Here is a 14,383-nt window from a genome sequence, read left to right as displayed (position 1 = left end):
CAGACTGCACAGCGCAACAACACAGAAGACAGAAATCTTCATACTCATCGCCCTGATAACGGAGGCAGTATGACCTCTGAAACGTTAGTTAACATCTACCAGACTACACAGCACAACAACCCAGAAGACAGAAATCTTCATACTCATCGCCCTGATAACGGAGGCAGTATGATCTCTGAAACGTTGGTTAACATCGACCAGACTACACAACGCAACAACCCAGAAGACAGAAATCTTCATACTCATCGCCCTGATGACGGAGGCAGTATGACCTCTGAAACGTTGGTTAACATCGACCAGACTTCACAACACAACAACCCAGAAGACAGAAATTTTCATACTCATCGCCCTGATGACGGAGGCAGTATAACCTCCGAAACGTTGGTTAACATCGACCAGACTACACAGCGCAACAACCCAGAAGACAGAAATCTTCATACTCATCGCCCTGATGATGGAGGCAGTATGACCTCTGAAACGTTGGTTAACATCGACCAGACTTCACAACGCAACAACCCAGAAGACAGAAATCTTCATACTCATCGCCCTGATGATGGAGGCAGTATGACCTCTGAAACGTTGGTTAACATCGACCAGACTACACAGCGCAACAACCCATAAGACAGAAATCTTCATACTCACCGCTGTGAAAACGTCAAATCTTACATGGAGAAAATAGGTTTATCCAAGACTTAGTTAACAGACACGACACAACTCAAAAGACCACAAAATTGTTAACGTCTTGAGAACCTCATATCCCGTAGTTAAATACTTTTACTCCATATACACGTTATTACACTTTTATGTATTATGTAAACAGACTTTCTTTTTTTAAATCAGGCCACGACCAGTAATAGAGAAGTAGGGACTTTGTGGTTAGGAAGATTCCGTATTAATAGATCTATGTTAGAATAGGCCACGGTCGTAACTTCGTATCCTACCATAAAATTACCTCCTCTGAAGATCGCCATCGTGTAGTCCTGTACCGAAGTTTCGGGTTCAGATATGGGCCCAGAATTGCTGAGGTTTTTAATGGTTTTCCTCAGTTCCCCCATTTCAGTGCCAGGCTTTTGCCATAGATTAGACCAGTGGTATTCAACCTGGAGTACGCGTACCCCAGGGGGTACGTGAAATTTTAAAAAAATATATTATTTTATGATAAACACTGAATAATCAGTAATGTAATTTATTGAATTTATTTTAGATGTAGATTATATACTATGTATAACTTGAATTATACACCAACAACTTTGGGGGTACAAAGTTGAAGAGAAATTATATCTGGGGGTACGCGAAGACATCTTAGGGGATACGTGAAATTTAAAAAAAATATATTATTTTATGATAAACACTGAATAATCAGTAATGCAATTTATTTAATTTATTTTAGATGTATATTATATACTATGTATAACTTGAATTATACACCAACAACTTTGGGGGTACAAAGTTGAAGAGAAATTATATTTGGGGGTACGCGAAGACATCTTAAGGGGTACGTGAAATTTTAAAAAAAAATATTATTTTATGATAAACACTGAATAATCAGTAATGTAATTAATTTAATTTATTTTAGATGTAGATTATATACTATGTATAACTTGAATTATACACCAACAACTTTGGGGGTACAAAGTTGAAGAGAAATTATATCTGGGGGTACGCGAATAAAAAAAGTTTGAATACCACTGGATTAGCTACGATAGCTTTATTTCGCTTCCCCTCCAACTACTTATCCACGGATGATGTGTCATTTTAACGGAACATAACCTAAACTGTTAAAAATATAGTTAGAGAAATTAAAAATCGATAAATTGGAAATCTTTGCGTTGCGACCTTTGTAACTGAAGGTACTCTAAAGTAACATCTGGATGCAATGCAGTGTCGTGTCTTCGGAAAATTTTGTTTCATTTTTCAACGGAGTGAAACCTTAAAAGATTAGCTCAGATCACCAGAAGTACTGAATAAACTGCTAGATCGAGCTTCGTTGCTGTATAGTCTCGCCTGTGAACTGATACGACGTTCTCCTTCGTCAGAATCCTCTGCAGCGCCAGACATTGATTTTGAATGGTTGTTCCATCGTGCAGGCAAACATATTATTATACACGTGCTTGTTATAACAGGGATAACATGTCTGACAAATGAAGTCAGATTATTTTCATTGTCGAAACGTAATACTGCAGTGTTTATCAAATGGTGGTCCGCGGATCCTGGATGTTTCGCGAGACTGGGGCAAGAGGTCCGGCGCTACAACTCAGACGACAGCCATCTTCGGTCATGATAGTCGCGAATCGAGCGTGCTGATTACTCTACCCCATGGTGTTCCTTGTCCAGGGTACTAATGTGGTTAAGGAATAGGACCATATTCCGTTGCTGTTTCTAGGCGGGAATCGAAACTGTGTATAGGAAACTCTCGGTTTACGAACGAGTTCCGTTCCAAGACGTTGTTCGTTATGTGTATCTTGCATTCCTTAGCTTTTACGATACGTATCGTATACGTTAGCAGGCATTTTAAAGCATTAAAACCACGTACTAAACATCGAATGGTCTATACCAGTGGTATTCAACCTGGGGTACGCGAAGACATCTTAGGGGGTACGTGAAATTTAAAAAAATATATTATTTTATGATAAACACTGAATAATCAATAATGTAATTTATTTAATTTATTTTAGATGTATATTATATACTATGTATAACTTGAATTATACACCAACAACTTTGGGGGTACAAAGTTGAAGAGAAATTATATCTGGGGGTACGCGAAGACATCTTAGGGGGTACGTGAAATTTTAAAAAAAAAATATTATTTTATGATAAACACTGAATAATCAGTAATGTAATTAATTTAATTTATTTTAGATGTAGATTATATACTATGTATAACTTGAATTATACACCAACAACTTTGGGGGTACAAAGTTGAAGTGAAATTATATTTGGGGGTACACGAACAAAAAAGGTTGAATACCACTGGTCTATACAATAAGTTTTATTATAATGTATATGTGCGTTATGGTTTATCGTAACCAAACCGTATCGAAAACATTCTACGCGGCGTGGCATGTATACAAACTTTTTTTACTGGCTAGATTAGTTTTATTAACCAAGAACAGTTCAGTATAATAATCATATAATATAATTTTCTGATAATTATTGTAATAAATACATTTTTTAAAAGTTTATTTATATAAATCTTACAATTATGTTCACTATACGTTTGTCATTTTGTTTTATAAGAAACTCCATCTATTGGCGACTTTAAGAAATGTTGAATGAATTGTAACGTTTGTTATAGCAAATGTTCGTAAATCGAACTTTCGTAAACCGAGAGTTACTTATACTAGATTTTGGCATATCCGAAAGAAAATAAGAGATTTAAACTATGTAATGCTCGCACAATCCTGTTGTTATTCAAGTCGACGAATATGTTAACATTAGTTTGTGCGTTGTACGAATAAAATATCAAGTGACTTGTTTTCATCGTGTTGTAACTGCGAGTAGACTCATGTGTGTAATTAACCGCGTTAGGTAACGAGACACATGTGTCGTCGGAGCTTGTTTACCATGGAATCTCTCTCTCTCTCTCTCTCTAGCTGAACTGGGAGTAAGTGGAAAAATCTGTTTGTCGGAAAATTTATCTGGCCCTGTGAATACTCAATGAAAACTAATAGTCTATAATATTTTGTGTAATAAAGGTAAACTGACAAAGAAATATAAAGGAATATAAATAGTTTAACGAAAGGATAATTTGAATATTTGTTTTATATTATATATTTTTTTCTGACTTTAATTAAAAACAAATACACATCTCTTTTGTCCTTGGTAAAAATGCGAAATAATCTAAAAGACTTATGAAATAAAATTAATATGAGGTATTATGAGGTTTACGTGTGTTCGAATTCACAGAATTTCTGTCTGGGCAAGTTTTATTTTCAGTTTAACAAAAGCTTTTATCATTTACTGAGAACACAATTTTGATACGCATTAAATATGGACTGAAATCTTGGTGAAACTTGTTTCAATGTGCTTCACACGTAAATTTTCAAATATTTGCTTAAAGTAAATTTCTGTTGCATAGTCGACCATTCTCATAATTGGTCCTTTTGCTCTCAGATGAAACTTTTGAAAAAAAAATTATATATTCACTTAAAGGAGGCAAAATATTTTAATTAATTTTGTATGTGTTACTGATTCTAAATAGAGGAACAGTTTTCAGGGCTTTATTGAAACAGCCAGAGGTATTGTCTAAGACTGGGATGTAAAACCCTTGAATAGCTTTAACTATAAAAAAATAAGTCTGTACATTTTATACTGATATAAACGAGGATTTTGTTTCTCAGTTGAAGCACACTCTGGGTAAAATTCCTGGAAAATACATCCATCCTGTTACAGAGAACTGAAGTTGCAAAGTTATAATCATATGACAGACTGTTCAGTGTTTGCGTAACACATCATCCGTTACAAACTTTCCAGCGTCTGAAAGTTAGGAAGCATAAATTAACAGTTTCGCATCGCTTCAAAAATTGTGTAGGAAAGCTTATAACTTTTCACAGTAAAAAGTTACAAATTACTGGTTACAACAATTCACCAGTTATCTGATTCAAAATGTTTTTGGTTTTTTTTTATACTAGAGGCAAAAATTATATTTCTGTCTCGAACAGCTTACTGCAAAACGAGAGATCGAAATCTCCCTCCGCTGTTCGATGTTCGACCAACAATTCCGCACGATATTTATCGATAACTGTTTGTGATGTCTAGTTCCAACATCGTGAAGGTTTATGTCTTTTTAATATTTGCGTTTTGCGTACGTTAACGACACCGTTTCGAGGGAAATTTGATTCGTCTGTGACCAGCACTGAGGATAAAATTTGATCATCCGCGCATGCGTTCAGAAGACAACGACAAATTGTGTTCTCAGGTCGGCATAACCTGGCTATATGTATTGCACGCTTCGTACGTGGTAAGAATACAGAAGATGATTTCGTGGTAATGCTAAGAAATGTTAAGAAAGTCTTCAGTTTATGTACTAGCATTCTATTGTCTTCCGTTGTCACATAATCAGCAAATTTAGCATTAGTCTGAGTAGTGGCTATTTTACTCAGTTCAAACCCAAAAAATAAACCTTCAGATTTTTAGCAATTTTACTGCTCACTGATTTAAAAGGACATAACTTCATTCAGAAATACGCAACCTGCTATGTTTTATATATGTATATTCTTCAAAAAATATTATTCGGGTAATCGAATGATGAATGAGACGGAAGGTAGAAACAGCATGCAAAATTTTTTGTAGGAATTCCTAAAGAGAGAGCATACTTGGAAGACCTAATTGTGAATGGAATTGTTAAAATGCGTATGCTAGAAATAGGGCTGAAGGTTGTATTGGATTTATTTGGTTTAAGTTTTGGGCACAACGACAGACTCCTCTGGGCAAGGTAATAATCCTTTTCGTTTCACGAAGGGCAAGGAATTAACATGAGAAACTAGTTTTCCTCTGAACGATTATGCTACACTCAGTTATGTATTCCCAGTAAATCGTGTCATTATAATTGCCCTCAGGTGGAAGTCGATAGGTGTGATATCGAGAGATCGAGAAGGCCACAAATCAAGTCCTATTAACCTGTCTATCGATCTAGGTAGTGAGAGTGGAGTAATTGGTAAAATGACCAGGAGCTACGTCATACACTAACCGCATTATTTGTCGTGTTGTCAAAGGTGCATCGTTCAATTATTTATGCAAACCTTCCGTTCAAAATGTTGATTGGAGTTCCATGGTCTCCCAAGAGTAGATCGACAATTATCGGTTCGATGGTTCGATCGCTGAGTGATGTATCCATGAATCCCTAAACAAAGCGGTTGCGAAAATATGTTTACAGGAGATTTATGGCTCGTGTATGTTATTGTAAACAAATTTGATGCATCTGAAAAATACAGATAAAATATATTAATTGTAAATAATTGCTCATCTTTTAAATATTTTGTTGTTTTTTTTTTGCTGTTTTTTTCAATCGTAAACCCAAATTTATAACATTTGTTCCCGCAGTTTGGAATCGGAGAATGTATTTTGCTGCCAGGCAAAATAAATCTGAATAATCAGAATATAATTGTCTCTTCACTTTATCATAGAATATTGTCGCTTGCGATGTTTAGAAAATTATAGAAAATTGTTGGTGAATGAAAGAGTGTGAGGTTTAAAACAAGTTACCTGGAAATGGGGTTTACAACAGACGTGGCATCAGTAATATGAAACAAAGTAAAGGTAAATTCTGGGAAAATTGCTTGACGTATTTCACGAATCTGTTTCTTAAAATATGCTGATGATGTTAATTTATTGGGTGACGACATAAATACAATAATGAGGAACGCAGAAGTTTTACTAGAGGCTGGTAGACAAGTGGGGCTGGAAGTAAATTCAGAAAAAAACTAAGTACATGTTAGTATCTCGTCATCAGAAGACAGGCGGGCAAAATTATCTTAGGGTGGCTAATAAATCCTTTGAAAGGGTTACAAAGTTCAAATATTTGGGAACAACAACAACAAATGAAAATGACACTCATGAGGAAGTTAGGAGGAGATTAAATTATGGAAATGCTTGCTACTTCTCAGTTCAAAATATTTTGTCTTCCCGTCTGATTTCTAAGAACCTGAAAATTAAAGTATACAAAACAATAATCTTGCCTGTTGTTTTGTATGGGTGTGAAACATGGTCTCTCACTCTGAGGAAGGAACACAGATTGCAGGTGTTTGAGAATTGGGTGTTGAGGAGGATATTTGGGCCTAGGAGAGAAGACGATGGGGCATGGAGAAAACTGCATAATGATGAGCTTAAAAATCTGTACTCCTCCCCCAATATTGTCAGGGTGATTAAGTCCAGAAGAATGAGATGAGCGGGGCATGTAGCGCGCATGGATGGGACAAGAGGTATTGGTTGGGAGCCTGAGGGGATATTACATAACAAGGAACCGCGTGAATTGTATGGGTTACCTGGCATAGTGAGGATATTGAAATCTAGGAGGCTCCGATTGGCTGGACATGTGGCATGCATGGGGGGAGGAGGCAAGGGGTGCATATCGGATTTTGGTGGGAAATCCTTCTGGGAAACGGCCACTGGGCAGACCAAGAAGGAGATGGGAGGATAATATCAAGACGGATCTTAGGGAGGTGGGCTGAGGATGGCAAATGGATGGAGTTGGCTCAGGATCGTGGCCGGTGGCGGGCCTTGGTGCGGGTTCTGCTACCAGGGAGTTAGTTAGCAGGAAGGAATTTTTTTTTAAAACTGAAAGATTGTGACATTTTTATTGTTTGAAAGTAAATAAATGCTTTAATTCTATTAGTAAATAATCGCGTGTTACTCGAATTTAAGTTCTTCTATTTTCTTACACAGCAATCCAAGAACAAACAACGTTTTATATTTTGTATGTTTACGTTTACACAAAATCGGATGTAGTATCATATTTTAAATGGTTATTACTCTAATGCGTTATTATTTTCAGTGATATAATTAGTTTTGTTAGCCAACTACTGAGCAGATTGATGAACTGAAATAATTTGTTTACAGCTGGAACAGACATCTAGGCATATAAAATGTTAATACGTAACACTCATGACCTAGTTTATGTACGTTTGTTTCATAGTTACAAAACATGCATTGTGTACAGTATCTCTCATCACTGAACGTTAAACTGACATCGTGACCGCCTCCGGACGTTACAGCCGGCTTTGTTACATTTGAAACGCAGGACAAGACAGAATGAAAACGTTGTTAATATTCAAAATCGTAAAACATTGTCTCTCGGTAAAGCAACAGTCCGAATTTAAAACTTCCTTTTCACTTGAAACTATTCAAAGAGTTCAAGAATATTCTTTATGGAATTAAAATGTCCATTATTATTTATTTTATGGAACCCAAAGTTTTATTATAATTTTTACAAGATCCCATCATCGGCCACATCTTGAGGTAGGCAGATCCAGTAACACAGCGTCCCGTATTTTCTAAATTACATTTTATTATTCTGCCATCTATATCTAGGTCTTCTAAGTGGTCCGTTGTTTCCAGACGTTGTAATCAAGAAGTACGCTCGTGGTCATTCAATTCAGTGACTGAGCTACCGGGGCTTCGTCTATTGTTTGACGCACGCTGTTGTTTATTTGTTTTTTTGGTTGCACTGTTTGTGGGTCGTCTCTGTGAAGAATAAAAATACACAACTTATACAATTATGTGAAGTTATTTTTATCACTAAATGATCCAAGTATATCAGAACAGATAATGTAAAATTATTTTCTTTTACAGAAGTGTGATTGATAAGCACGAAATGTACCTGTAATGAAACTTGCGGAGTAATTTTTTTTTAGAGGATTGGCAATTCTGTTGGCTGACTCATGAGTCCACGGCAGGTGACCTCGTTTAAAACCGAACTTGTTTAGTTAATTCCCTGGGTATTTTAATTATTTTATTTTAGATCAATTTAATATATTCGATAAATTGTTTATGTGACCCTTTCAGGCCCGAATTAATATAAATAATATTTAAAGAGTCTGTCCGCCTCGCATAGAGAAATACATTGTGGCTCCATTACAAATATCAGTGGGTTAATGCTGATTAGGGAAATGATCGCTGTTTACTCTAACAGATTTACAAAATCCATAAATATATTATGTATTCAAAATGAGGAACCGTTGAATTTGAAAGTGGTTGGTTTATTCAGTTACCGCGTGGCTTTTAAGGGTTAACAAATCTATCAGTAGCTTATACAACATGGCGTCGATATACTGACGAATTTATTTTGTTATATTTAACGACACTTCTTAACTGTATAGGTTAAAAGTGTTTTAATAGAAGCCGTCTGTATGTTTTAAGTAATTTATAATGTTACAGGAAGTAGAGAATCCTTATTTGTCCCTTTAACTTCATCGTAATTATGCTTTTGGGGGGGGGGAATTAGATCTCTAGATCTATTACACTGAATTATATTTATATTCACCCTGATGATGGTAGCAGCAAGAACCTCCGAAACGTCGGTAGACTTCTACCAGACTTCACGACGCTACAACCCAGAATACAACCTCATGTCAAACTCCCTAAATGCGGAGTGCTAATAGATGCAATGATTTTCGCATCGTATTGTGGTGTGTACTATTTTGGAAGCCCGTGGCTCGAATATCGACTAGGAGAACGACTATCATGTTTTTTATTTCAGTTTCTTTAGTGAAACATAATAGTTACTAAAGACACAGTTGGTTTCTTCGCTGTATTTCCTAATAATTCATAACCATCCTATCATTCGATGCTTGAAACATATTCAGTTGATAAATAGTCATGAACTGAAACGAGAAACATTGTGCTTTTGACACTATTAGGTAACTTTTGTCAACCCCTATGAGGGGGGTAGTGTTGTGCGCCTGCGCTGTGCGATAGTAACATCAGCAGCCGCTTGGTGGACCGACGAGCAGTCCCTCTGCCATATTTACGTGACATGCCGTAATCGTACAGCAGATGCGAATCCAACGTTTGCCGTCGAGCGCTCAGCCATTGGTGAGTCAGTCACTGTCTTTCAACTCCAGTGATCTTATGTTTATGTGGTCATACACTTCTTTATTTTTTACGCAACCCACTTCTACTAATTCTGTTTTCTTTAATAGGAATAATTTAATTTAGTTACGTTTTAAAATAGAATCTCTGTGATTAATCGTCTCTCCACTGTCAGTTTTCCTCTTACGCGTTCATATAAGAATTTAGTTATTTTATAGGTTATGTTTGTACATAATTATAAGACGAGATTACGACATCAGTGTATTATGTAATTATTAATATTATTCAGTTTCAAGCTGCAGACACGTGTTTTGTATTCTGTGCAAAACAAATCAGTGAATTTCACATTTCTCTTTATCTTATACGCTTTAGTGCTCCAATACAATTGATACCGATATGGCAAGATATTCTAAAAATTTAAAACATGCCTTTGCTTTCAGATTATAGACTTAATAAAAATTTTACTGCCTGTCCTTGTGTTTCAGTAAGTTGCTTACCCTATGAATAGTAATTCTCAGGACATGGCAACTTTTATAACGCGTTCCATGATATAAAGTGTTTCATGGAAATTAATAAGTCAGGAGTTTTATATCTCAACAGTACCCGGGAGGCTGTGAATCTGCGGTTTATTAATCGAAAATAAGAACTCTTCTTGTCAGTAAATTAAAGGCTTTTTTTACATACTTAATTTCCTAATAATTTTTAGTTGAAGGTCTGTTAAATGCTTTAGAGAAGGACCTAGCAGGATTTCGAGTGTGCTATCCCAGTGTCCAAGCAATTATAAACTGCGCTCAGACCAAGAAAGCAATGTTCGGTGTACGTAATTAATCGTACTGAGATTGAAACGTAAATATCAATATATTTTTTGATTAATTACACAGAGTAACGTCACACAAGATTGGAAATGTGTACTCTTTGGAGTACACTGACATACAAAAGATGTTTTTCGCACACATTACCACAGGTCATGTTGTGCCAATATCATTCTCTGTAACTGTTGAGTTACAATATGTTCCAAAAATTCCCTGAGGTGCGATCTGAGGTCATTGTGAAGAACACACAATAACGTGAACACATAATTGTGTTTTTCAAGGTTTAGATGTATTTCTTGTACGAAAGTTCTTTTACCAGAATTCTAAAATATTTATATTAATATAAGATCACATTAAATATAAAGGCGAAGTAACGTTACTTATTAAACACTACGTTATTAAGACGTATGGGGCAGCCGGAAGTAATTTTTGACCTCGGCAATAGATGGAGTTGTGTAGTCAAATTCACACCCCGATCTAGACGTGACTTCTGGTACGTTATGCATTGACAACGCTTTCCGTCTTAATCAAAGTACGTTTATTTATACAGGGCAAGAATTTATAATAAGCAATATGCTGAGACAGATAAAGACACGTGACTTTGAAACATGTGACACGCGTTAAGAGTGATATACTTGGAAGTAACACGAGATGTTCAAATTCAGTTTATGAGAGTGTCGTTGAATATAACCCGCTAGCAGACACAACAGTCAAACTGGTTGCGTTCGATTTGGTAGGGGAGGCAAAGCCTTGTCCTCCCTTTACCTCTGGCACTGCTTAGCGAACCCTACGTCTGTGTAAGGGGTGGAACACATTGCGTATAGAATGACGATAGTTAATGTACGAACACAACTGGGCGTTTCAACTGCGGAATGAGGTCACTTTGAGAATTTTTATTACTGCTAAATGGTTACGTTGCTATTTTAAACTGTAAATTACCTATATTAGTGTTTAGTAAACAACCAGATTTAATTTTAATTTTAATAAGTTAAATAACAATTTTAAAGAGAAATACGTAAATCAATTTTAATAATATGATTATGTGAATCCTCTGAAGATGAACGAATGCCGAAATATGTAACGATAATAACATTGCATTTAACGATAAATATGTTGAATTTTTAATAAAAATGTAAAGTAACAAACGGCAACATAATTGGCCTCGTGTTTTTCCAATTAATGAACTTTAAATTTTACTCAAATCGAATTATATTTTGGAAGAAAACTGTTCATACCACATAATAAAATATATACCTTATTAAATTTGTAAATGTTATTTACGTTTTTTTAACGAAACACTGATTTACTCAGCGTTAACAAGTGGAATTTAATCGAGGAGGGGGAGTTTAATTGGGTCAAATTTAACGAAAAAAGGATGCATAACTAACATCCCCACAGCTTAATATCTTTATAAAAATGATTTTGGACTTGAGCCTTGCTTGCATTGACCTTGTACGACCTTAATTGGAACTGACGAAATGGTTAATTTTAATCAAATGGATTGGGTATCGGAATATAATGATCCCAAGAGACGTAATTACTGCTAGTAGTTTTTTTTTCACCAGTAGCGAATTTAATTTCATCAAGAATTCGCTTAACTAACACGAAAACCAATGTTCTATTCGTTGCCCCTTCTTCATAAATCCTTGTAATATTTTATAAATAACGATGGAATTGTTTCTAACTAATTTTATATTTAATTTTGAATCTGTTTTTGAATATATGTCATTTTTGACAAACAAAGAATATTGTGACATTTCTATACTGATTCTGTTTTGATCCCAATAATTTGCAAATAAATAACTTCACTCATGTGTATTGTTTATTTAATGCCCTTAATCGTCATGTTTCGGGATATTTACCCATCGTCAGACGAGACCACTTATAACTTATTTGGTAGCACTGATATAATTCGCACTACTTATATATATATATATATATATCAACATAATTTTGTTGTCAAGTCTATTGTGTTTTGTTACGTTAACCACTGTAATGGCCAGATAATTAACACATGTCTGTGCAGATGTCACTGTTTAAATATTTACGTAATCTATAAATTATTACTGGTGTCCATACACTGTCATAAATTTAGAATCGTAAAACGTATCTTCCAATCATTAAAACTATTACAGTACCACACATTTCTTGTGTGAGTGTGTGAACGTACACCTTCAGTATAATATGATGTCGTGGACTTTCTTAATCCATAAAATATACAGCAAAATACACTTTAGGTACTGATATTATATCTTATTAATGTCCACTGCAATTTTAAAACAAAAGAAAGCCTGGAGACTCTTTGGCACAACTATTAATACCAAGTCACGTGATATAACACGCATCAACTCGCGTGTGACGTCAGTTTCTGCACGAGGTAATCCGTTCTGTTATTTATCAGATCTCGTGTGTGTGTGTGTGTGTGTGTGTGTGTGCGCGCATGGTAATGTGGTAAAACTTTAACACACAAGGACATAAGCAGATGTCGATTAAAATGGACAGTTTTGTGGCTAGCGAATCAACCGGGCATTTGAGTGACATAAACGGTTTACTGAATGCGACCCGATCGTATGCTAGGAGAATTGAATATATCTAATTAATGAGATGATAATGTTGCGTCATTATTGTGTTGAATATATACTTGTTCAATTTTATCAGTCAAATCACAATAAAATATTATTATTAAATGTTAAAATATTAAAATATTATTACAATTAACATTTAAAATATATTAAAATAATGCTCTCTATCGAATATTTCGATTTAGATTAGAGCATCATCTTTTACGTAATTGTAATAATATTTTAATATTTTAACATTTAATAATAATATTTTATTGTGATTTGACTGATAAAATTGAAAAAGTATATATCCCTAATTAAATTAATGTGTATTCAGGACAGGAAACATGGCGAATAATTTTAAGTCTGGACTGAAGTGGATATAGTTTACGAAGCTAATATTATATTGTATCGATTATCACGCCTTATCTGTTTTCGAGAGTAACTTAGTATGAATCTCGACCTGGAAAGTCGATACCTCGAATGTTTTTTTTTTATATTTTCTGTTAGTTTCGCCAGGTGAATTCTGGGATTGTACCTTTCTGGGATAAACGTAACATTTGGAACTTTTTCTAGCATCGTGCACGGGATGTTTCTAAGATAATCCTCCTCACTGGATTGGTATGATGTATATACCAGCATGGATTAACTGGCAGTCCGCTGGGCAAATTCGATCCGAGGCCACTTATAATCAGGCCCGCGAATTTATTTTATTTTTTACTTTAGAGGATTTTTAAAAATTATAAATATTTTCTCGTCTGCAGTGTATTTCATCAACGTCTTGTGTATGCACATGATACATTATTGTTAAGTAAACAAATACATTAAGTATACATATCAGTATGTGTATTCATCTTTTCGTGTTAATTTCTTGAACCTCATTCAAGAAATGTTTTATTCGCATTTGATGTGTTTTAAGTAATAAATAATCTGTTTGTCTTCCATAACAATAAAATCTCTACGCATTTACCCGTTCAAATAAGGAAGCATGTTAAAGTAATTATATAAAAATAAAATATACTAATTGGTGAAATTATAATAAAGTGTTAAAATTAACGGAGACATATGCTTTTGTCTACACAAGTGTTGCATTTGAGGTTTTACGGCGGTGAGTCTGAAGATTTCTGTCTTCTGGGTTGTTGCACCGTGAAGTCTGGTAGAAATTTACCGACGTTTCAGAGGTCATTTCAACGTATCTGATGATGAAAGCAGAAAGGACCTCTGAAACGTCGGTAAATTTATACTAGACTATACGACGCACAAACCCAGAAGACAGAAATATTTTTTAAACAAATGTTTTCCGCTTGGGAGGTATTTTAATTTGATATTGTCCGAAGAATAATAAATTATTTATGTTAGAAGAAAAAAGTAAAGTTGTCCCACTACACGCCATGGGTGAGTGGTCAGCGTCACGTCTCAACCGAGCGTTAACCCCGGGAAAGAGCCGAGGTACCCATTAGACAGTAGGTTTGGACACAG

General features: G+C 35.1%; 1 protein-coding gene across 2 annotated transcripts in view; it reads left to right on the top strand.

Annotated features, from left to right (window-relative positions):
• The window catches only part of LOC110834590 (uncharacterized), a 77,445-nt gene that overhangs the window by 22,149 nt on the left and 40,913 nt on the right, over nt 1-14,383 (top strand). Inside the window, exon 1 of one of the 2 annotated variants that reach the window (XM_022073910.2) lies at nt 9,424-9,534. The exons of the other annotated variant lie outside the window; for it this stretch is intronic. The gene's annotated coding sequence lies outside the window, so the exon portion shown is untranslated. Of the gene's footprint in view, nt 1-9,423; nt 9,535-14,383 lie in introns of those variants that run through there. 2 annotated transcript variants of the gene reach the window in all.

This window comes from Zootermopsis nevadensis, unplaced genomic scaffold, assembly GCF_977971745.1.
Source record: "Zootermopsis nevadensis isolate Lab colony 2312 unplaced genomic scaffold, Znev_1.0 Znev_ptg000023l, whole genome shotgun sequence".
Lineage (NCBI taxonomy): Eukaryota > Metazoa > Arthropoda > Insecta > Blattodea > Termopsidae > Zootermopsis > Zootermopsis nevadensis.
Note: the sequence above shows the minus strand (reverse complement) of the source record. Positions and strands in the feature narration are given on the sequence as shown.